Genomic DNA, 25,784 nt, shown 5'->3' with positions numbered 1-25,784 from the left:
TTCACATATGACTTTTATTATGTTGAGGTATGTTCTCTATATCTCAACTTTGTTGAGGGTTTTTATCATGAATGGATGTTATACTTTGTCACATGCTTTTTCTGCACCTATTGAGAGGATCATATAGTTCTTTTCCTTTCTTTTATTAATGTTGTGTATTTTGTTGATTGATTTGCAAATATTTATTGACTGTATTTAAACACATTAGATAATGCATGTGTCTTGTTCTATAGCTTCTCACAATCCTACAATACTTTAGCCTGGTGAAATTTAAACTTTATCAAACCAAATTTGATGGATTAAGAAAGACAGACCTGAGCATATCATTTAAAGTTATAAAGGTAATTACTAGAAGAAAACAACAGAAACTGATGGGAAGAGTAGAGAAGGAAAAGTGAGGAGTAATTTAAGAGTGAAATATTTTGTATTTTTCATAATTAGAAATCAATAGATATTATTGAAAGTTGGTAAGTCAAGAAATGGAAATATCTTTTATTTTTATTTTATATCTTGCAGTACTGCTTAAAAATTTTTAGTCATGTGCATACATCATTTGCACAATAAAAAAATTAAAACATGGCATAGTACTATTTTTAAAATATGACTTAGCTAGAACAAGTATTTTGAGCTCCAATTCCCCATGTCTAAATTGATTCAGGAGACAGGAAAGCGGCTTCCCAGGGATGTGGCTGTACTTTAATTGCTACTCGGAAGAAAGCCTTATCTAGGCTGTAGAGTCATGTTCACTACTCCTCCCTGAGAAACTAAAGTGGATTCTCTTCTTACTGCATGAAGGTGGAAAACAGGGAGACAAAAGGAGGTGATTTTCCAGCCTTTGGTCAGGTTGTAATAATCTCTTGGAAGAGAAACATTTAATGCATTTATGGAGACCTAGAACATGCAAGAATGGGAGTCCCTACCTGTATATAGTTAACATTGCTGACTAAATGCTTTATTTTTTTTTAAGTTTATTGATTTTTGAGACAGAGAGAGACAGAGCATGAACAGGGGAGGGGCGGAAAGAGAGGGAGACACAGAATCTGAAACAGGCTCCAGGCCCCGAGCTGTCAGCACAGAGCCCGACGCGGGGCTCGAACTCACAAGCTGTGAGATCATGACCTGAGCCAAAGTCGGACACTTAACTGACTGAGCCACCCAGGCGCCCTGCTGACTAAATGCTTTCATCTTAGAAATGAAGGATTTAATTAGGTACCCAGAGTACCTAATGTTTGTTATTGCTTTTATTTTTATGAAACTTCTTTCTGATATAATCTGACTAGCATCCTGTCTGTCCAGTAAATAGATTTCCCAAGCCATCTGGATGGAAGTTCAAGCCCAGTGAAGCATAACGTATTTATAAGGTGTATCATAGTTCTATGACTACCTCTGACCTGTGACTCATTACCGTAACATCTTGCTGGTATGTGTACTTATATATATTTATACAATGTACATTCTTGAAAATATGTCATCAAAATTTCAGTACGATTTAATTACTAGTAAAGGATGTTAAATTGGTTTCATTTTAGAGTAGACAACTGTACAAAATGAAGTTAAGTTTACTATGCTACAAAGTATGGTAAGTGAGTCCCTCGTGACTTAACAATTTTTATATTTAGGAACAAAGAGGTTGTATTGAGGTTAGGATGCCCTAATGCTTAATTGCCTTCATTCAGGTTCACCTACAAGCACATCTAAGAAGATTCAAATGGAAGTCGTTTATTTGGGGGCTAGGGGAATGGGAAAGTAAGATAGGAAAAGAAGGCAGTCAATAAAGGGTGCAATATCAAGATGGCTACTGAGGTAATATGGGAAGGGCACCAACAGCCAACAAGACTAAATTTTTTACCAGCTTTCAGAATTGGGCTATGACTTTACTTTAAAAAACTAGTGTATCATTTCTTGTGCATCCAAGTTTATTGAGTGCGATTCACCCTCATTTATTCCACCTTCTGGTTAATACTTGTTAATATTATTTAGCTCAGAAATAAATGAAGTCTTCAAGAGGTTGGAACACTGGCACAGTATTTTGCATATGGTGAGCATTTAGTAATTTTCTACTGAATTGAGACAAATGCACAATGATATATGATGATACTAATACTGGACCCATCCCCATGAGTCCAAAGTTATTTAAATTCAGAAGCTATCCTGGAACAGATGGGGGTGGAGAAAGCCCCGCTCCATAAGAATTCTTCTAGACCCTTTATGATCCTGGATGGTCATCTTACTAAGTATGTCAATAAATGTTATGGTGGGGCGCCTGGGTGGCTCAGTCGGTTAAGCGTCCGACTTCAGCTCAGGTCATGATCTCGCAGTCCGTGGGTTCGAGCCCCACGTCGGGCTCTATGCTGACAGCTCAGAGCCTGGAGCCTGTTTCAGATTCTGTGTCTCCCTCTCTCTCTGACCCTCCCCCGTTCATGCTCTGTCTCTCCCTATCTCAAAAATAAATAAACGCTAAAAATAAAAAAAATAAAATAAAATAAATGTTATGGCAAAATATTTGAATATATGTTCTTTCTTTCATTTTTATTTCGGGCATTTCTTCTTATTTTTTTATATTATGAAATATGTCAAACATAAAAAATAGTGTAAGAGACCTATATATTCACCATGCAGATTTTACTTTATTTGCTTTAGTTTGTTTTTTTTTTTAAATAAACAAGAAGCTCTGGATAAGGTAAAGCCCTGCCTTTGCATCACTCACCTGCTTGTACTCACCAACCTTGGTCTTAGATTTTTCCTTAAGCGAGAGGGGGAGGGGGGAGAGGGTGAGGGGCAGGGAGAAAGGGAGACACAGAATCTGAAGCAGGCTCCAGGCTATCAGCACAGAGCCTGACGTGGGGCTTGAACTCATGAACTGTGAGATCATGGCCTGAACTCATGAACTGTGAGATCATGACCTGAACTGAAGTTGGACACTTAACCAAATGAGCCACCCAGGTGCCCCCCCTTAGGCTTTTCTTTCCAGCTTACCTCTTAACTCAGGCAAATGAAACCTGAAACCACCCCTCAGGTGATGGCGAATGCCCTGACAGGACCTTCAGTTGGCCCAGAACAGCCAGACCATTTGAGCTAAACCCCCGACTCATGTCTGTGCAGCTAGACCATGGAGTGACCCCTGGAATGACTGGCAATTGCCTTTGCCTCATTATGATCCTAAAAGCTCTGCCGGAGGAGGAGCCTCAGCCTCATTTGCATAACATACAATGTATGTGTGGGCATATTTCCTTAAGGTGCATGTGTGACCTTATGCCTGCCTCTATACAAGGATGACAAGGCTTCCCTGTGTAAATATTCATTCTAACCCTAAACAAAAGGTATCCATTCACCCTCTCTCAAGGAGTCATGGCTTTGGAAGCCATTCCCTGTGATCGCCTTATCTTGCAAATAGAAGTTTTCTTTGTGCGACAGTTCAACTTGGTGCAGTTCCTGACTCACCAAGAACTGAACTTCTGTTGGTTCCATTAGAGTATGTATGTTTTTATATTTCTACCTTGTATGTATCCATTAACAACATAGAATTTTTTGCATTTTTAAACTTATATAACTGGCATAATAATTTATATCACCTTTTGAAATTTAAATTGTTTTAATTTTTAATTTTTTTATTTTATTAAAATTTTTTTTTCTTAATGTTTATTTTTGTGAGAGAGAGAGAGACAGAGCAAAAGCAGGGGTGGGGCAGAGAGACAGGGAGACACTGAATCCGAAATAGACTTCAGACTCTGAGCTGTCTTCGCAGAGCCTGATCCCAGGCTAGAACTCTCGAACTGGGAGATCATGACCTGAGCCAAAGTCAGACACTTAACCGACTGAGCCACCCAGGCTCCCCTGAAATTTAATTTTAGAGATTAATCAAGGTTGTTGCATTTTGTGCTGTATAGATTTCTATAGTATGAATAAATTACACAGGTTATATTCTTCTGCTGGTGGATATTAGTTGTTTCCAGTTTTTGCTATTATGCAAAATGCTTCAGTGCACATGTGCTATTTCCTCTAGGATATCTACATAGAAATGGCGTGTCTTTCCATGCAGCTTATAATAATTTTTGCAGGATGAAAGTTTTAACTTTTGGTTTTTAGTTTATTTTTGTGTGTGTTGTAAGGTAAGAATCTAATTTTATCTTTTTCCATATGGAAAAAATATGAAAATTTCCCATTTTTTCACATTGAACTATTTCATATCTGTATCTCTCTAACAGATAAAGACTAAAACCAAAATGAAACACCCATAATCACAATGCCATTATCACACCTAACAAATTAATAATATTATTTTATCTCTTATCCATGTTCAAAATTTTCCAAATATGTTTTCATAGTTAGTTTCTTCAAATCAGGATTCAAACAAGGTCAACAGGTTTTATTTCACTGACACATCTTTTACAACTTTGGTCTATTACAGTTCTTTCTCTCCTAATTTGTAATGTCATTTCTTTAAGAAACAGGGTCATTTGTACAAATCCCACATTCTGTATTTGGTCGATTGCATCCTTGTGGTATCATTTAACATAGTCATCTAGTCACCACATTTCCTATAAACTAGTAACTTGATCTAGATGCTTGATTAGATTCCAGGTTCAATCCTTTTGGCCGTAATAGTTTGTAGGTGGTTCTATGTACCTCCTCTTTTATTACATCATGAGGAATGCAATATCTGGTTGTCTAATTATTTTATTAGATTTTACTTTTTGAAACAGTTTTAGATTTACAGAAAAACTGAGCAGATAGTATGTAGTGTTCCTTTATTTTCCCCACCTCCATTCTCCCCATTTCCCCAATTACCAACATTTTGCATTAATCTGGTATATTTGTTGCAGTTAATGAACTAATATTGGTACCTGATTACTATTTTTTTTAACGTTTATTTATTTTTGAGAGAGAGAGAGACAGAGTATGAGCGAGGGAGGGACAGAGAGATGGAGACACAGAATCAGAAACAGGCTCCAGGCTTTGAGCTGTCAGCACAGAGCCTGATGCAGGGCTTTTACTCACAGACCACAAGATCATGACCTGAGCTAAAGTCAGATGTTTAACTAACAGAGCCACCCAGGTACCCCGGTACCTCATTATTAACTGAAGTTCATAGTTTATTCAGATTTCCTTTGTTTCTTACCTAATGTCCTTTTTCTATTCCAGGACCCCAACCAAGATATCAAGACTACTCGCTTTTAATGATGTTAATTTTGACCAGTGGGTTCAAGTGTTTTCAAGTAGATAGATCCATTATGAAGTTATCCATTCAACCTTTCTCTCAATGATGTTAGCATCTATTCATAATCATTACCTAAGTACAGTATTTCACAAGGAATAGCAAAACTGTGATTTTTAAAATTCAATGACTTCTTCTGCAATTATTAGCTAGAATTCTCCTATCAAGAACTTTGCCTTTTCAGCCATTTGGTTACTTTTGAAATACTGTACAATTTATCTTGTGTAGAGTTCAATGGTTCAAAATATTAATGGTTCTAATATAACCATAGGATATGTGTAAGAAATTCCAGTTACTTTTAATTTTTAAATTATTTGCGCAAAAGCACGAAGAAAATATTTTATATTGCTAGACAAAAGCAGTAGCTTTCATATTCCTGTAAGTAATTTCTGCCATTTATGCAGACTGCACAAAAACATGTTGAAATGCTAATGAAGTTGTTTAAAAATAAAAACTATTATATTGCTTTGAGCCAAAAAATTTCAGGCACTTAAGTGGCATTAACAATTAGTCCTCAGAGATTTTTTGAAATGTAGTTATAATAATTAATACTATTCCTAGTTAATTTGTATGGTGTAGTAACAACAGAATAGTTTCTAGCTCGGGAACTGAGACACAAAGAGTTAAAGGAAGTGGCCTGAGGGAATTCAATAATTTATATACACAGGCCTATTAAAGAGAGTTAGCAATGAAAATCTGAAAGAATGCGACTCCTTCTATAAAGGTATGGCATGTTAGTTATTCCCCTTCTCCCAAATACAACCTACTTGTGTAAAGCAAAACTTAATTTTCTAGAAAACATTATATAATATTAGTATTATAGATAAAGAAGAAATACCTAATATTCAGTCAAAACTTGTTTCCAATAAAACACAATGGTCTGTTGGGGTCTAGTCAACAAAATATTCTCCATGATTCACTATCTACTTCATTTTGCTCACAAATATCAATACCACAGTTGTTTAGAAATTAAGAGGGCATGATCCCAAATTTTAAACAGACATTTAGGGGGTTGTTGGCTAGTTCTTGAAGGAAATTTTCACATTGTCCTCTCATGAACGTATTAGAATGTATGTTCCTAAAACTGGACATATACTCAATTGAATGTGCTAGACTTACTTGATTCATGTTAATAACTTGCGGAGGTAACAGCTAAGAGTGAGATAAACATGGAATGGAGGGAAATGATGAGTCCAATTGTAGCCCGAGACTAACTGCAGGCAGGGGAGACCATAGCTCAGCCCATTAATCTTCCTCTTCTAAGCTTCCCCTTAGGAAAAAAAGCCTACAAGAACCATGGCAAATCTGCTTCCTGAACATATGTGGAGAGATAGATCAGTGTAGAACAAGAGGTGGACTGTGGTAGTCATGGGGGTGCTCCTCTCAGATCTCCTTTCTATAGATTCTACATCAGGAAACATGGCTGATTGACAGAGGACACATTTTGGGCTCTAATGCATTAATGTCTGGCCTTACCTTCCCTAAGCTTCTTCCAGTCAATGACTGAGCACAGCAGGATAGAGACCAGTCTATTTCTGCACAAAGCGGGATTCCTTTTATTGGCTACTTTAGCTCAGGGACTTCCCATTGGCCTGGGTAATATTTTGTCAGAAGTGCTGTAGTCTTTTTTTCTTTTTTTAATTAAAAAAAATTTTTTTTAATGTTTATTTATTTTTGACAGAGAGAAAGAGACAGAGAGAGAGAGAGAGAGACAGACATAGCATGAGCAGGGGAGGGGCAGGCAGAGAGGGAGACACAGAATCCAAAGCAGGATCCAGGCTCTGAGCTGTCAACACAGAGCCCAATGTGGGGCTCGAACTCATGAACCACAAGATCATGACCTGAGCAGAAGTCAGAGGCTTAACCAACTGAGCCACCCGGGTGCCCCAGAACTGCTCTACAATCTGAGGCTCCTCCCACTCAATCCTTCCTTCCCTCTTCCCTGTCACAGATGTTAGGCCTGCATCACTCTCCCAGTCTACTCCTACTCCCTTCCCTTTCTCTTCCATAAGCACTCCCTCCAGTAAATCCCTTGCACATCTAATCTCTGTGTCTGCTTCTCCATAGATTCAAACTGATACACTTACACAAGAGTTTAGCCCATTAGATTAAACTCACAGCTGTTTATAGCAAGTACAGACAATTTCTTGAAAAACTATATAGATCAATAGATGGCTTACAATTAGAATACTACTTTAAAAATTAATATTGATGCAAATTTACATGTAAACTATTGAATGGTTTTAAGGTCCTAATGAGCAATCACAATTTCTCTTGGGTTTTTGGTCTTAGAAGGTACATCTATCCACTATGTACGTGCCATTCTCTAGTTTGGGGATAATGTAATTATGTACAGCAGAACTTTCTTTCTAGAACTATTTATGAATTTTATGATAAAAGCAATTCATAATTCAAATTCTACTTCCCGCTTGTTCTTAGCTCTTCATGGTGATTGTGAAATATTAAAGGCCCGTGTTTCTATGTGCTGTTAAGTAAAGCATATTGGCAGAAGTAGAAACAGAAAGTAAAAGGACTAAAGAAGTAAAAGAAACATAGTTCATGGTTTATTAATATTTTTCCTCATACTGGCAGCAATACTATAAAACTTTGGTGTACTTTATTTCTGGTGCAAAGCAAAAATAAATGGAAACAGCAAGCCCTAGGCATTCCCCAAAGCCAATTCGATACTGGACCAAATTCACCTACCTTGCGTCTCACATACCATTCTATACCATGCTGAGAAAGCCATGGATTCCTTGAGTATTTTGTTTTGATTTCCCAAAAGAAAAATTAGTTGTAGTCAGTCATTTGGCTTTGGACAAAATCATATGATGTCCATCAAGAACAATGAAAGGAAGTTTGATTTGGGAAAAAAGAAGTGCCATTATACTTTCTTGGCTTATTTTTAAGTCCTATACCTTGGAAGATATCCAGCACTTAATAAAAAAAACTTCATATTACTTTGTTGAAAATCAGTATCAAGTATCAAAATGATACTGAAATGTTGAAATATCAAAAATGATACTTTTGCATTGCAGTAAAATAGCTCCATTTTCTCTAGAGTGATTGTGAACTGTGACTCTGGGTTGACATAAAAGTAAATGTAACAAGAAATGTAAATATTAGATCCTAATAATTTTAAATGTTCTAAGGGCTAAAAATTAGGACTTTCCAGAGATAATGCTGCTTGGGATGTGTGTTCAGTGTTTATTTTCTATTATCCAATGAATGTATTTGAGTGCACATACTTGCAAAGGACATCTATTTATTCCATTAATATTTACCAATTGCTCACAATGTGCCAGGTACTATTCTAAATTTTAGAACATTTGAAGATCCTTAAAAGGGGAGATGACTCCTGTTTGACCTTAAAGACACCTTTAGCTCAGTTACTCTTAGAAAGTAGCAGCTTACTAACTTTGCCTTTTGGTTGAGAATTTTATGTGTTATTAAATTCTGGAATATGTTGTTTCTATAAGTTCTTTTTTCTGTACTATTGTGCAAGTTATGTCTAATAAATAACAATTAGAACACTGATCTGCTGAGTACTTCTGAAAAAAGTTACCACATCTGAAGAAATTTTAGAGAGAAGAGAGAAGACAAATAGGAAATTATCAAGGAAATAAATCAAGAATGTTTCTTAGGAACAAAGGACAGAAGTCATCTGATAAAGGACCTATTGAATGGCCAGCAAATTATATTTTATTCATTTTTTAATTTTTTTAAGCTTTATTTCTTTTTGAGAGAGAGAGAGAGCATGAGCAGGGGAGGAGCAGAGAGAGGGAGACACAGAATCCAAAGCAGGCTCCAGGCTCTGCTCTGAGCTGTCAGCACAGAGCCCAACACAGGGCTCGAACTCACGAACCGTGAGATCATGACCTGAGCTGAAGTGGGACGCTCAACCGACTGAGCCACCCAGGCGCCCTGGCAAATTAAATTTTAAAAAGGTCCACAGGGTACATCATAGTCTGGGGAAAAAAGAAAAAAGAGGTCAAGAATTAAAATTGAATCTCACTTCTTGAGACCAACACTGGAAGCTAGAAGACAGTGTCTTTTAAGACAATGCCTTAAAAATCCTCAAGGAAAATTCTTTTATTTAAAAAAATATTTTATTTATTTTCTTTCTTTTTTTAATGTTTATTTTGAGGGGGGGGTGAGGGACAGAGAAAGAGGAGGGAGAGAATCCCAAGTAGACTCCATGCTGATGCGGGGCTTGATCTCACAAACTGTGAGATCATGACCTGAGCTGAAAGCAAGAGTCAGATGCTTAGCTGACTGAGCCACCCAGGTGCCCCATTTAAAGATTTCATTTTTAAATAATCTCTACACCCAAGGTGGGCCTAGAACTCACAACCCTAGAACTCACAAGTCCTATACTCCACTGACTGAGCCAGCCAGGTACCTTGGAAAATTATTTCTAATCTCGAGTTTTACACCTAGTCATATTATCAATTAAGCATATAGCTGGACTAAAGACAATTTCATATTTATAAAATCTCAAAAACTTTGCTTTCTTTCTTAGGAGGCTGCCACCAAAAAGAAACAATAAGCTGAGAAAAAGGAATCACTCATTGAAAAGAGGGAGAAAAGCCACAAGGACAATGGGTCTAGGTTCTAGGAGATTTACCAAAGGAGTGAGGTGAAGATGATACCCAAATTGATAATGAAGCAGGTTCACAGATGACAGCTTTACAGGAAGACAAGAAAACAAAAGATAGAGATTGGGTGGGGCGGTGGGTTCTAAGAGGCACAAAAATTGGAAATGATAGCTTTTCTGATCGGTCTGAACATATCAAGAGAAAATACATTTGTTCATAATAAATATTTATTTAGTGACCACCTTGAACAAGTTACTACTCTTATTAAGCTTTCATTCTGGCATAGGGAGTAAGATGATAAGTATAATAAAGTTTATATTAGAAGGCAATAAAATCTATGAAAAAGAAAAAGGAAAGCTGGGTAAGAAAGACTATAATTACTCTAGGTTAGGGAGAATAGAGTGTGTATTACAATTTAAGATAGGTTGGTGAGGCTAGACCGCACCATAAAGAGACATTTCAGCCAAGACGTGAGGGGAATTAGGAAATTGGTCATGTGGCTATCTGGCAGAAGAACTTGTCAGGCAGAGGGAATGGCCCGATGGGGTGGAGAAATGTGAGAGGGGTAGATGCCAGAGCAGCAGGAGGAAATGAGGTCAGAGAGGGACAGGGTGAAGGATATGTCACGTAGGGCCTCGTAGATCGCTGTACTAAGTGGTGCTTCTCAGAGGGAACCGGAGATCCAATGTAGGAATGAAATGGTTTCTATTTTAAAATGATTGCTCTGGCTGTCATGTTAGAAAAGACTCTGCAGATAAGGGTGGAAACAGGGAGATAATAAGGAGACAATTGGATTGCCTAAGGAGGCAATTATTCCAGTAATTCAGGCAAGAGATGTTGGTAGCACAGACTGCCAGGGCTACATCTGGTGTATGTAAACTACAGTGGTACATCTGCTGAAGGGCTGAAAGAAGAATTAGTAATAGTCACATAAGAAACTAAATAAAGTTAAGAAAGGGGGGTGGGGGGGGTGGCTGAGACTGCATCGGGTGCCACAACACCTAACTTCTTCTGCCTAGTCTCACTTTCTCCTCCCTTCCATAGCTGTTGAAGCCTAATAAGCATCCTGGATTCTAAATTTCTTTTTTCTTTTTTTTAAAGTGTATTTATTTATTGTGAGAGAGACAAAGAGTGAGTGCAAGTGGGGGAGGGGCAGAGAGAGAAGGACTAAGGATCCTAAACCGTCTCTCTGCTGACAGCAGAGAGCCTCACGCAGAGCTGGAACCCAAAAACCTGAGCTAAAGTTAGATGCTTAAACCAACTGAGCCACCCAAGCGCCTCTCTTTTTTCTTTTTTAAGTTTATTTATTTACTTTGAGAGAGAGGGGAAAAGAGAGAATCCCAAGCAGGCTTTGTCCTGTAGGTTCAGAACAAGATGCAAGGCTCAATCTCACGATCCAGAGATCATGACCTGAGCGGAAATCGAGAGTCCAAAGTTTGACTGAGCCACCCAGGTGCCCCCTGAATTCTACATTTCTGTCCCAGAGTCTGCTTCCCAGAGAACCTAACTTAGAAACTTTTGACCCACAACACCATTTCTAGGAATTTATTCCACAGATTACTCACCCATAGGCAAAAATGATGTATATTCAGTTATTCATAGCAGATTATTTGAAAGAGCAAACATTGGAAACACTCTGAATGTCTGATTAAATAAATCAGGTGACTGATTAAATAAGGACATATCTATAAGTGGAATAACACACAGCTGTATAATAAACTGAGGAAGCCCTTTGTATAATGATATGAAAAGATTTTCAAAATGTATGAGTTTGCAAGTGTAAATTTGTATATGCATAAAGGATGCATAAAAACTAATGTCATTTGTTGCTCCTGAGTAGATTTGGGTGTCTCAGGGACAGAGGTGGAAGGAAGATTTTTCACAGTGTACTTTTTGAATTTTAAACCATGTGATTGGGTTATATGATTAGAAAAAACTTTCACTAGTTGAATTATTTGTCTTAAACTACATATGGGGGGCCTGGGTGGCTCAGGCGGTTAAACATCTGATTTCGGCTCAGATCATGATCTCGCGGTTTGTGAGTTCAAGCCCCGCATTGGGCTCTGTGCTGACAGCTCAGAGCCTGGAGCCTGATTCGGATTCTGTGTCTCCCTCTCTCTCTCTGTCCTCACCTTCTTGTGCTTTGTTTCTCTCTGTCTCTCAAAAATAAATAAACATTAAAAAATTGTTTTTAAACTACATATAAAAAACTATGCACAGCTTTGAGAAAATAAAAATTAAAAACTACCTATTACATAAGAAAAAAAGGAACAAATTGTACAGCATGATTTCCATTTTAGAAAAATTTGTCTACACCTACAGATACACACATTGATAGAAGCATGGAAAAGAGTCTAGAAGGAATCAAAGCTTAATAGCAGTTATTAATTCTCAATTGTTTGAATTTAAGGGAATGTATACCTTTGTATTTAAACAATAATTTTTAAAAACTATGAGACAAACTAAAACCTAAAAATAGGGAAAAACTCTGACTTGCCAATTATTGTAGAGAAATCTTTAGATGATGCTTACAGGAGGTTGAAAACTAATAATTTGAGGAACTGAAACATGTGTACTACCTTTGCTTTGTCTTGCTTGTTGAACCTTGATTCAACTGGATAATTGGCCGAATTAGTCCATTTCTTAAAACCTCTAGAATAAAATCTCAGTTGCAAATATAAAAAGTCCCTGCAACTGGGATTAGGAAATTGTTTGGCCTTTTAAACTCCATTACTTTTCCTCTTATCGGCTGTATGTAATCAACTAAAATTATAAAATATAACTGCCATGTGACTCTAATAATGATAGTGGAAATAAAAGAACTAAAAACAGTGAAAAGATTCATGATGAATGTTCTAGTCCATTTTGGAATGAATCCTAAGAGAGAGAAATTGGAGAGCCCTTAACTTTTTTCTTTTAAAAACAATTTAAACATACAGAAAAATTGCAAGAATAGGACAGAGGACTCCTGAATACCATTTATTCAAATTCACCAACTTTTAACATTTTGCTACATTTACTTTATCATTCTCTTTCTAAATATTTTGCTTTATTTTTTTCCAAACCATTTGACAATAGATTGCATACATCATGCCCCTTTAGCTCTTCATACATTAGTATATATTTACTAAGAAAAAGGATACTCTTTTATATAATCATCATATAGTTACCAAATGTGGGAGCTACTGTAATCTATGGTCCGTATTCCAATAGATATTTCCTAGCATTTTCCCCCAACTGGTACAAGTTCCAGTTGAGGATCGTATATTAACTACTACAATCGTATATCGACTACTTCAGTAGTCAAGTCTTTATTCCTTTTTAATATGGAGCAGTTAGTTCTTCAGCACTTTTTTTCATCTTTCATGATGGTTATTTCATAAAATGTTCCCCAGTATGGGTTTGGTTGATGCTTCCCCATGATTAGATTCAAGTGATATGTCCTTCTCAGGGTATCGCATCAGGAAGCACATGATCACTGATGAAAGTGTTGCCTAGGTTCTCCACTGTATAGTTACTATTTTCCCCTTCCAGCATATATACAATATGTGGGAAGGTACTCTGAAAAGAGGAGAATATGCTCCTTTTCATCAAGCTTTCCCCCTGGATTTAGACTCCATTGGTGATGTTTCCCCAAACCGATCTCTTCTACAATAGTTGCAACTCCATCACTCTCTCTGTGTTTAATCATGGGCATTCTCTCTATTTAGGAACATCTTTCCCCTTTCCCTCATTTCTCTCTCTTACATTACTACAGACTCATGGATTTTATTTTATTCAGTGGAGCATAATTCATTACTGTTCTTATTTTGGTACTTGAGTTACACCAGATTTGGCCAATGAGAGGCCCTTTTAGCTGACTCTTGTGGACATGCCCCCATTTTATTTTCTGAGCATTCCCTATTTCTGGCATTAAGATGTCTCATGTCATCTTGTACCTTCCTTCCCTAGTCCTCAAATTAGCTGTTCCTCTAAGAATCCCTGGTTACTTTCCATAGGGACAGGTGTTTAGAAATCAAGATCTGGGCAGGGAACCTTTAAGGTTGAAGTTAGTTTTGATCATAAAATCAAGAGGAATATATATCGATTTTTACAAATCATCACATATATGGCTGATTTAGCTATGTCCTTTTTTCCTCTTTGTGGTAAGAAAAAAAAGAAACTTTAGCTTGTTTTTTGGATTTTTCTTATTTACTTGAATTTAATTAGCTCTGGCTACAATTATTAGCAAAGAACACTCCCTGCCACAGTAACTATGGATTCTAAATGTCTAAATAGCTATTCAAATATAGTGTATCATCAAGAGAAATTTGTGATGGAAGACTGGATAGGTTTTGAAATACGTACTATCACATAATCTGTAGAACCCTGAAGATAAGTGTAATGCAACATGGGACATTTCATTGAATTCATTTTAAAGACATTGAATCAACGCTCCATGAAATAACATTTTCTACAGTCAGATGCTTGTTGCAAAAGATGTTTTGCTTTTTATGGTGCTGTGATATGTTGGAAACTGCTGTGGTAACATCTCCTGTTATTATTTTTATTTGATAAAGGCAAACGAAGTATAAAATGTTTGAAATAAGTACATCAATGTCTATTTTAACTGAATGAAACTAAATATGTACTCTGTCTCTTGATAATACAGATCTTTCAACAGTGATATACTTTTCAAATATTGATGATGAAATAAATAAATCATATTTATGTGTGATAGTACTAGGGGCAAAGACCAAATCCATTTGTTTGTTGCATGTATTTCTCATTGCATGGGAATCACCTGGGTCACTTTCTAAAAATCCAAATTCCTACATTCCTGAGCACCACCCTGGTCCATTTAAACAGCATATCTCACGATCCGGGAATCTGTATTTATTAATTTTCCCCAGGTAATTCTGAGATATTTGATCATTAAACTGATTTATGAACTATTGAATGTGGCAAAAAATACATTTATACCAGGATGTAAGTCTCATTATATAAATAAGCTGCCCAAGGGCAGGAAATGTGCTTCTAAACTTTATAAGCTCGGCACCTATTATGAGACTTGCATACAGTAGGCATTTAACATATGCTTATGAAAATAATTCTGACCTCAAATTTTATTGGAGTCTTAATACCTAGTTTGTGTAAGGAATGTAAACGCACCTTAGGGATATTCTATATTCATGTGAGAAGAACTACTTTGCACAGCAACCTGAAAGACAGTCCTGGATTGGTGGATTGATTTCTTTTATTAAAAACTTTTTTTTTAATGTTTGTTTATTTTTGAGAGACTGAGAGAGACAGAGCATGAGCATGGAGGAGCAGAGAAAGAGGGGGACAAAGAATCCAAAGCAGGCTCCAGGCTCTGAGCTGTCAGCACATAGCCCAACACAGGGCTTGAACTCACAAACTGTGAGATCATGACCTGAGTAGAAGTCGGATGCTTAACCAACTAAGCCACCAAGGCACCTCGGTGGACTGACTTCTATTGCAGAAGTAGCTGTGCTCAGTTATAACCCTGAATTCTAACTTACTCTATGCTTCTGAAAAAAGATAAAGAATACTCCCATTTATGACTGATGTAATGTGTAAATTTTCTCTGTCTCGTTCCTCTTTCCGCTAACTGTTCTACTTGTTGACAAAATGACTAGACAAAAAATAAAATGGTAGCTAACATTTGTACGATATCAAACTGCAGTTCTCCACGTGTAGTCCCAGGACTCCTGGGGTTCCTGAAACCCTTTCTGGAGATCCATAAGGTCAAGACTTTTTGCCAGTAATATAAGGCGTAATTTGCCTTTATCACTCTCATTCTTGGAGGATACAGTGGGGTTTTCCAGAGGCTACATCATATGTGTATCAAAAGAAATTAATGAAGAAAAGATACAAGAATTAGCTTCTTCTACAACCTGGATGCTAAAAAAATGTACAGGAGGGGACCCTGAGTGGCTCAGTGGGTTGGGCGTCTGACGTCAGCTCAGGTCATGAGCCCCGCGTCGGTTCCGGTTCCCGGCTGACAGCTCCGACCCTGGAGCCTGCTTCAGGTTCTGCTCCCTCTGTCTGCCCCTCGCTGCTTGCACTCTGTCTCTCGCATTGTCTCAAAAATAAATAAACATTAAAAAAAAAAAAAAAGAAAAAAATGTACAGCAATTTACAGGCTCTTCTATTTTGTTGAAAATGTAGTTATTATTCATAAAAATGTTACTTATGTCAGCATATAATGGGTTTAATATTTAAAGAAAAATTTTTAAATGTTTATTTTTGAGAGAGAGGCAGAGGGTGAGCAGGGGAGGGGCAGAGAGAGAGGGAGACACAGAGTCTGAAGCAGGCTCCAGGCTCTGAGCTGTCAGCACAGAGCCCGATGAGGGGCTCAAACTCATGGACTGTGAGATTATGACCTGAGCCCGAGTCAGACACCCAACTGACTGAGCCACCCAGGTGCCCCAAGGTTTAGTGTTTTTTAATGACTAAAATTAAAATTTTTTCAGTTTTAATTTCTAATATGTTAAATATTGATAGGTATAATACACATAAACAAAAGTTGCTTGGAGTCCTCAAAAATTTTTAGGAGAGTAAAGGGATCCAAAAAGACCAAGAAGTCTGAGAAACAGTGATTCATGTTTTTACATGTTATTTAGTTTTATACAGACAAATATAAGAATTAAATTAAAATTAAAATTAAAATTAAGATTAATGTAGGGGCCCCTGGGTGACTCGTAGTTTTAAGCGTCTGGCTTCAGCTCAGGTCATGCTCTCGCAGTTCATGGGTTCTGTGCTAACAGCTCAGAGCCTGGAACCTGCTTCAGATTCTGTGTCTCTGTCTCTCTGCCCCTCCCCCGCTCACACTCTGTGTCTCTCTCAAAAATGAATAAACATTAAAAAAAATTAAATCTAATCTAAAATTAGATTAAATTACACCAACTTAAAAATAGATTTTCAAAAAACATTTGTTTTTGAGAGAGAGAGAGAGAGAGCAGGGGAGGGGTAGTGAGAGAGGGGGACAGAGTATCTGAAGCTGGCGCTTTTGCTGACAGCAGAGAGCCCAATGTGGGGCTCAAACTCCCGAACGGTGAGCCACCCAGGGGCCCCTCCATGGTTGTAGCCTTTTCCACAGCTCTGCTAAGGAAATTATTGAAGAGGAAAGTTTTTATTTTGAAAGTCCTCTGGTATCATAATCAAAATATTTTTATTTTATTTCCCTAGCAGTAGTGATGATCCTTTTCCATCCCCACTTCTGACAGCAACATCTTTGATGAAAAACAAGTTATTAGTGGCTTAGGGCTAAACACTCCAACAGTGTTACTTTGCAAAGAAAACAGCCGAAAAACCCAGAGTAGAAGTAGTGGTGAGGTTTCTAAATTCAAAGAAGCTTCAAGGTCAGGAAATAGGGAAATTTTACTAGAAGCCTAAACCTAAATACAGTTCAATAGGAACAATTCCCAAGTCACTGTGGTCCAGTTTTCTTTTCACTGACTCTTTTTTCTTAGTCAACACGTAAACGGACTCTTTTTAACTGAATTATGTGTGTACACTCCTTGTGTGTGTGCTGGGGAGGGACGGAACAGAAGGGGACCAGAGGAAAAGCCTGAGAATTTCTGGGAGCCCTTTCACTTTCCCGCCTCAATACTGAGGGGGGCGGGGCCCGAGGCCGGACCGGGGCGGGTTGCTTCCCTGGCCCCGCCTCAACCCTAGTTCTCCGTGCCCCTCCCACATGCGTTTCGCCATTATCCCAACAGGCCCAGCGGCTAGGAGGGTCACGTGAGGGTGGGCGGTGGAGGAGGAGGTTTTCCTCCGCTGGTTTTTCGTCTCTATGGTTGTCAGAGGTGGGCGGCTTTGATCCAAAGGCATTGGCAGCTCCACTGTGGACAGGTGAGTCCTGGACCCTTAAAGGTGTGAGGGACAGCCATTTAGGGAAGGCGAAAGGGAAGGCAGGGCGAAACAGCTTTAAAGGATCTGGCCGCCCGTGTGTTGGCTTTGGGATCCGGCGACTTCTCGGGTCTGGCGGCATAGCTGTCTTCCCTGACGCGCTCAGTTCAGGGGCTTGAGAGGAGTCTTTAGTCGTGTCTGCTTGCCGTCCTCCGCTTTCCTTCATCTCACCTCGTCCCTTTTCGCTGTCCCGGGAGAGCTCCCAGTGCAGAGTTCCCAACGGCGAGGTTCACTTGGGCGCCGATGTCCCTCTCTTTTCGGGCAACCTGGAGATACACAGGTAGACCTGACTAGTTTCGCTGGGATTTGTTGATGTGGATGGACGTGGGTGATGGAGTTTACACTTAGATGCCTTATGGGTAGAAATATTAATTATTGAATCGGCAAAAGAAGTAGAAAGTCAGTGGGGACCCGAAGGAGCAAAACATAGTGCAGCCTTCTTGGACTGTTCAGTTTTTATCTTTTACGGTGCTTTCCGTTTTCATTCTCGCTTAAGTTTCCTTTTTACCATCCCGTCCTGGCCCACCGTACGATGTTTTGAGAATGAGCCGAGTGTTACTGACTCTGTGTGAATGTTGAGAGAAGAGTTTAAAACGGACTGTTCTTTAAGTTGCTGTCTCTGCTATCTTATGGTTACTTTTCCTTCCCTTTCAGATGCCTAAAAAGTGTTGTTAAGTATTTGTAAATGTAATGTAAGAAGAATTACTATTTTATGGCCAAGGGACTAGAATAAACTATTCCCCTTGTGGTACCTGGAAAGACTCACTTTCTTTGTTATTTTATAAATGTTTTTATCTCCAAATTTTGGGGTGGTTTGGCTATACCTTTGTTTATGTTAAAGTACCCCTTAGGTCCCATGTGCAAGTAATCTAGCAGTAGAAGAAAGGAGTATGCTGACAAAGTGAACCAATATTGGGTTGATAGATGTAGAATTAAAGTTTAAAGTTAAACCATATGACTAATAAAACGTCAGCATCTTGAACACAGATATCACCCTGGATGACCAACACGCTGTCTTTCTGGTGTTGGACAAGGTAATGAGTTTGTTGAACATCATCTTGTCTTAAAAACTTTTTATGGGGCGCCTGGGTGGTGCAGTCGGTTAAGCGTCCGACTTCAGCCAGGTCACGATCTTGCGGTTTGTGAGTTCGAGCCCCGCGTCGGGCTCTGGGCTGATGGCTCAGAGCCTGGAGCCTGTTTCTGATTCTGTATCTCCCTCTCTCTCTGCCCTTCCCCCGTTCATGCTCTGTCTCTCTCTGTCCCAAAAATAAATAAACGTTGAAAAAAAAAAAACTTTTTAGAACTTTTCACTTGTTTGTGAGAAGATGGTGTTGGCCTCCAGCTACTCTTTATAGTCACCCTTGATAGGTGATTATCTCTTCCACTTAAGATCATCATTCTGTCCATCTAATTATGTCTGGCCATCTAATTATGTCATTGACACCCTCTAAGTGTCCTTACTGAAAATTGTGAAACACAGAGTAATGCTAACAGAAAGTGAAGATTCAGGAGTTGGTTCTGTGCTTGGGGAGAAAGGGAAAGAGTGATAGAAGCTAATAAAAGCAAGAGAACAAAAGCACGTATTGCTACCTTCCTGTGTAATTTATAGACCATATTCAGTAGACTTTTTATATTCCCATGGATGCATCTTGAGACTGACTTTCCTATACTTAAGAATGAACAATGGTATGTAACTTTTCCCATGATGCATTATTACATGAAATAATTATAGCTGAAAGATTTAACTGACCCTTCGGGTCTTATTTAGAATTATAGGACTAAAGTAATTGATAAGGTTTTTAAACCTATCAATTTAGACACTTTTAAGTGTCCAAAATTTGGACACTTTTAATCTTTAGTTTTACTTTTTGAGCAATTTTTGTAGTGGTGGCATCACGTGCTGAATGTTACCCAGTATTTTCCATATAGAGTTGTTTACTATATTCGTCTTTTTGCTTTAAAGTTTATTTATTTATTTTGAGAGAGAGAGAGAGAGAGAGAGAGAGAGAGAAGTGGGGAAGAGGCAGAGAGAGGGAGAGACAGAATCCCAAGCAGGCTCCACACTGTCAGCACAGGGACAGACACGGGGGCTGAACCACGAGATCATGACCTGAGCCAAAATCAAGAGTGTGGTGCTCAGGGTGCCTGGGTGGCTCAGTAGGTTAAGCATCTGATTTCGGCTCAGGTCATGATCTCCCAGTTTATGGGTTCAAGCCCCAGAGCCTGCTTGGAATTCTGTCTCCCTCTCTCTCTGCCCCTCCCCTGCTCGTACTCTGTCTCTCTCTCTCAAAAATGAATAAACATTAAAAAAAAAAAAAGAGTGGGATGCTCAACTGACTCAGGCACCCTTATATATTCCTTTCAAAAAGGGAATCAATTTTTTAAAAAAGTTTTACTTGCACTTTTTATTTTTTCCCCACTCAAAACAAAAATAGCTTGGGTGTTGGCCAACTAAAAAAGTTGATTCTTTTAAAATAGATTTTCTATACACTTGGTAAATTATGAGAAAATTGTTAATGCTTTTAAGACATTAAATGTTGTTACGTGAGCATATTTGAGAAGAAAACACAGGGCAGGATTTTTAAATGTTTTATATTTCCTGTTATAAAAGTATATGTGCCTATTTTGGAAAAATGGAAATATGATGAAAATATAACATTGAAAGTCGGAATCCTAATTTATGTTTTCCCCTGCCACCCTGTAACCACTAGTTAGTTCCCTTTGCATATTTGTGAATCGGTGTGCAAAAGTAGAGTCTCAAGTAAAACTCCCTGGGAGAGATGGTACTAATAGCTCCAGGCTTACATCCTACAACCTTAGAAACTCCAAAAGAGAGAGAACTTCCCTGTGTCTGTGATTCCAGCAAACTACTATATGAGAATTTCATTAACCTGACTTGGGTCATTGCCCATCCTGGCAGTAGTCTCTATGGTCAGAGTGATAGAATGCTTTGTGTGGTCAAGATTGGATCTTGTTCTCACCATGAAGTGGGGTAGGGGGATACCGTTTTAAACTACATGAATTAGGAACAGGCAACGTCAGGGTGCCTGCCTGGCTCAGAGGTAGAGTATCCCCCCTCTTGATCTTGGGGTTGGGAGTTCAAGCCTCACATTGGGTGTAGAGTTTACCTAAAAAAAAAATAGGCAACAGTTTTTCTTTAGGGAAATTGAGGTGTCATTTTTCTGGAGAGGGGAGAACGATTCCTGGACAGGCAAAAACAACAGATGTTCACTGAAATAATTTTATATGTATTTGTTTTTTTTTTTTTTTTAATTTTTTTTTTTCAACGTTCATTTATTTTTGGGACAGAGAGAGACAGAGCATGAACAGGGGAGGGGCAGAGAGAGAGGGAGACACAGAATCGGAAACAGGCTCCAGGCTCTGAGCCATCAGCCCAGAGCCTGACGCGGGGCTCGAACTCACGGACCGCGAGATCGTGACCTGGCTGAAGTCAGACGCTTAACCGACTATGCCACCCAGGCGCCCCTGTTTTTTTTTTAATTAAGAGAACTTGCTTTCCTTTACCCAATATAAATTAATTGTATTTTGCAGTTTGGGTGTTAGTATTTTTTTTTTAATGTCTATTATTTTATTCATTTATAGAACTTGAAATTTAAACTCCTTGACTAGCATATATGTGTGCTGTTGTTATATGTTTAGCCCTGTACTCTGGAGTATTCAGCTTTTCTAACTTTAGGTATATTGTGTGTTTGTCAGTTTGTTAAAATCATTTATTGGTAATTTTTTTTTTTTTTTTTTACTATAGGTGAACTTAATAAATTGTAGTTTTATAAATAGTAAATAAAGTTTTGAATATTTAAATGTATTTAGTCAGTATGGTTAAATGCTTGATTCTTTTAATTATTACACGTTTAGAAATCTGTTAGTGTAGAGGGGCGCCTGGGTGGCTCAGTCGGTTGAGTGTCCGACTTCGGCTCAGGTCATGATCACGCGGTTTGTGAGTTCAAGCCCCGCATCAGGATCTGTGCTGACAGCTCAGAGCCTGGAGCCTGCTTCAGATTCTGTATCTCCTGCTCTCTGCCCCTCCCCCGCTCATGCTGTGTCTCTCTCTCTCTCAAAAATAAATAAACTTTAAAAAAATATATTAAAAAAATGTGTTAGTATAGTAACCATTTCATTTTGAGCATTGTATGAGAAAGAAATTATAATTGTCACAAAATGCTGTCACTGGGCATTAACTTTAAGACTATAGTTAACATTAATGTCTGGTTTTGTATCTTTATGGATTATTCTAATGGTTCATTATATTTTAAGAGAAAATATAATTGACGTTACATATTGTTTACTCCACTGTCTTGATTTTGTTTAAAGGAAATGTTAGCAGTTCAATTCAATGGACATTTGAGCTTTAATTGCAAACGTTGGTGTCACGGGCTTTAGTTTAGACAGATTCATATTATAAAATCCAACTCCATCACTTCTTGATGTTGAGCAAGTTACTTAATCTCTTTGAACTTGAGTTTATTCCATTTTCAAAATAGAAATAATAACACTTGTCTCAAGGGGGGGGTCTTATGAGGAGTAATTTAGTGTATGCCAAGGGTCTGGGATGTAGTAGGTACTTATTAAATGTAATTGTTAATAATAATGAGAACAAGAAATAACGTCTAAAAAGATTTTACTACCCCAATTTCAAAATGTTTAGCTCCAGAGGGTTTAAATGTATATATAGGTGTTACAGAATTAATTGTTTTGTGTCAGTTTGTCTTGATTTTAGCAGGTTTTAAAATTCTGTGATACATAGATAGCAATAAACTAAAAGACTGTTTAAACTACATAATTATTAGAGGACTGCCCAAGTATTTGAAGATGGCCTAGTCCAAGTATGAAAACCGTTAGGATAGGGGAATGTATTGAGAGAATTTTACACAGACTCTGAGCTCAGCAAAGTTTAATATTAAGTAGGTCTTACATTCCTTGGCTATACAAGGCGACCTAGGTGTTGAACACCTTATGTGTTGACATAAGAATTTATGGTGACTTTTGGTAATAGGCAGAAATAATAAAAATGGATTAGCTTTTATTTTTATTTATTTATTTAATGTTTTATTTATATTTGAGAGAGACAGAGCGCTAGTGAGGAAGGGGCAGAGAGAGATAGAATCTGAAGCAGGCTCCAGGCTCTGAGCTGTCAGCACAGAGCCCAACACGGGGCTCGAACTCAAGAACCATGAAATTATGACCTGAGCTGAAGTTGGACACTTAACCGACTGAGCCACCCAAGAGCCCTGGATTAGTTTTTATTTTTAAGGATGAGTTCAGGGTGATGGTTACATGAAGTAATGCTTTGAGAACATGTTATATTGGACACCTGCAGGTGGAAGAGATAATAGTTTAGAATGTTACTTGAAAAACAAAAAAGGGCAGCTGTAGGATTGAACAACTGTGAAAAGTGACTGGCTTTAAATATAATTTTTATCTGGTATGGGAAATTAAATATTGCCACTTTGAGAGGAGAGGTGTTTTAGCCCTATTTATGAGCAAATAAATAGCTAGAAATGGATTAATCTTTTTTTCCCCGAACTGATAGAGTAATCAGTTTTAACATTTCCTAGGCTAACTAACAATAAGTTCAAGGTGGTTTTTACTAACCATGAGAAAATTGAAAACTTAATGTAATCTTGGAGAAATATATTCATATAATTCATGTCAGGTATACAAATAATGTTTACATTTCTCTTCAAAGTGATTTCGTATTGGTCATTTAAATCTTAAAGTCCCTATCTTAATACCTTGCTTGTTCAGAGTTGGTGGTTACTTCGTGTCTATTTTTTTTTCTTGAGAGGGTGCACATGTGCTCAAGCAAGCGCATGAGCAGGGGAGGGATGGAGAGAGACAGGGAGAGAGAGAATCTCAAGCAGGCTCAGCACTGTCAGCACAAGAGCCTGACACGGGGCTTGAACTTGTGAACCATGAGATCATAACCTGAGCCGAAATAGAGTCAGACTTTTAGTGGACTGAGCCACCCGGGCATCCCTAGGCTGAGCGATTCTTGATGCCAGAAACAAGTCTTGCTCATCATAATATCCTGAATATGCAGCAGAGTACTTGTAGTCTATACAAGTTCAGAACATGTTTGGTGAAGAGTAAGATATTTCATCTGCCTAAAAATCAGAATAGAAATAAGATATAATTCAATAGATTAAGTCTGCACACTGTAACTTATATCAGTCTGATGCATTAAGAAAACTAACTTGGAGACCTCTAGAAAATTCCATCCACACTTTTTACCACACATCAATAAACATGTTTTATCTGTAATATATACCAAGGCAGTGGAGAGAGAGAGAGAGAGAGGAAAAACATTTCCATTCGTTAAGGAGCTCATAGTCTAGTGGTAGAGACAGCCAGATGAATTGATAATTACAACTTAGATTTATGCTAATTAAGATTCAAATTAAAAATTCAGTTTATCGCTTCAGTAGACACATTTCAGGTGCTCAGTAGCCGCATGTGGCTTGTGCTTACTGTATTGAATAGTAGATGTAGAATATTTCTATCATTGCACCACATTCTGTTTGACAGAGCTGTTGTAGAACATTATACACTTGAACCTACATTCCCTAATTTCAGCTGATAGTTAATTTTCATTTCAATCATATTCCTTCCTTGTTCAAATAAAACTTGCTTTTAGATTTGAAAGTTGTATTTTTTAAAATTATCAAGTGAATTTTATAATACATTTCAAATAAAGTGATATTGTTCATTTTCTCATGTCTTTGGTATGTGATAGCATTTAAATTAAGTAGTTTCAGAATTTGATTAAAAAAATTTTTTTAAAGTTTATTCATTTTTGAGAGAGAGAGAGAGAGAGAGAGAGAGAGAGAACACAAGTGGGGGTAGTACAGAGACAGAGAGGGAGACACAGAATCCGAAGCAGGCTCCAGGCTCCGAGCTGTCAACACAGAGCCTGACAGGGCTGGAACTCACGAACCATGAGATCATGACCTGAACCGAAGTCAGACGTTTAACTGACTCAGCCCCCCGGGTGCCCCTCAGAATTTGATTTTTAACTTCAGCATTGGTATCATCTGACTTTCTATCCTAATAATTTCTGAGATGGCAGTGTAGCATAATGGTTAAGAGCAATGCCTTTGAGATCAGAGAAATCTTCCTCTGCCATCTGTTGGCTGTGACTTTAAGCAAATTTTCTAAAAGCATTGAGCTGTGGTGTCCTCAGTAAAATAGGAGTAATAATACTTATTGCAAGGGTTATAGAAAATTAAATAAGGTAACAGATATTAGGCTTTTAGCATAGTACCCCTCACAGAGTATTGTTCATTAAATGCTGGCATTGAAGAGAATTTTGAACAACGAGTTGTTTAAAAGTTATTTAAAAGAAAACAATTTTTTGAGAAAGTTGGAGACATTGGAATAGAGGCTGGGTATTAGAACATACCAAGGAATTAATGTGAAATTTGTTAAGTGTAAGTGTGACATGATTATGTGGAAGGAAAGTCTATATTTTTGGAGACATATCAAAATATATAGCAGTGAAATGATAGACTGTCTTGAGAGTTGCATAAAAATGATTCACAAAGACATACGAATAAAAGGGATGGAAAAATTGGTCTTAATATCCATTTCTGGTGAAGAAGGCTTAATAAGTACCATATTTACCTTCCTGCCTGAAATAGCTAAAAAGGCAGACCAAATATACAAAGCAGTGGTTTCCTAGATTTTGGACATGGTGCAGCAAAGGAAGGTGGTCCTTGAGAGATGGGAAACAGATGGGGTGAGCTCTGTGACTGCTCTGGTGTGCTGCCTGGAGTTTCCCCCCTGTAGAGCAGGGAGGGGGAATCCCAAGCAGAGCACAGGGGTCTCCTTGAATTGACACAGCCTGGGGAGGCCAAGGCGGCTGGAGTTTGCACGACAGAGTACTAGAGATGAGAAAGCTGAAAGGAGAGAAAACTTTGGACATCTGCAGAGGCTCCCCCTCAAGTATTGAGTGGAGAACTGATCAGTGCACACATGTGAGGAAACTACTGAAGCTAGGAAAAGAACCACCTGGAAAGAATAGAGAACAGTACTCGAAA

At 38.1% G+C, this 25,784-nt stretch overlaps 1 protein-coding gene across 4 annotated transcripts in view; it reads left to right on the top strand.

The window, feature by feature from the left end:
- Nucleotides 1-17,537: 17,537 nt before the first annotated feature.
- MICU1 (mitochondrial calcium uptake 1) overlaps nucleotides 17,538-25,784 on the top strand; it is a 256,334-nt gene continuing 248,087 nt past the window's right edge. For 2 of the 4 annotated variants that reach the window (XM_047824730.1, XM_047824728.1), the window contains exon 1: nucleotides 17,549-17,670. The gene's annotated coding sequence lies outside the window, so the exon portion shown is untranslated. Of the gene's footprint in view, nucleotides 17,671-25,784 lie in introns of all 4 variants that reach the window. The other 2 variants (XM_047824729.1, XM_047824731.1) reach the window with 2 other exon arrangements.

Source organism: Prionailurus viverrinus, chromosome D2 (assembly GCF_022837055.1).
Source record: "Prionailurus viverrinus isolate Anna chromosome D2, UM_Priviv_1.0, whole genome shotgun sequence".
Lineage (NCBI taxonomy): Eukaryota > Metazoa > Chordata > Mammalia > Carnivora > Felidae > Prionailurus > Prionailurus viverrinus.
The sequence above is the reverse complement of the archived record's forward strand: the minus strand, read 5'-3'. Positions and strand labels throughout refer to the sequence as shown.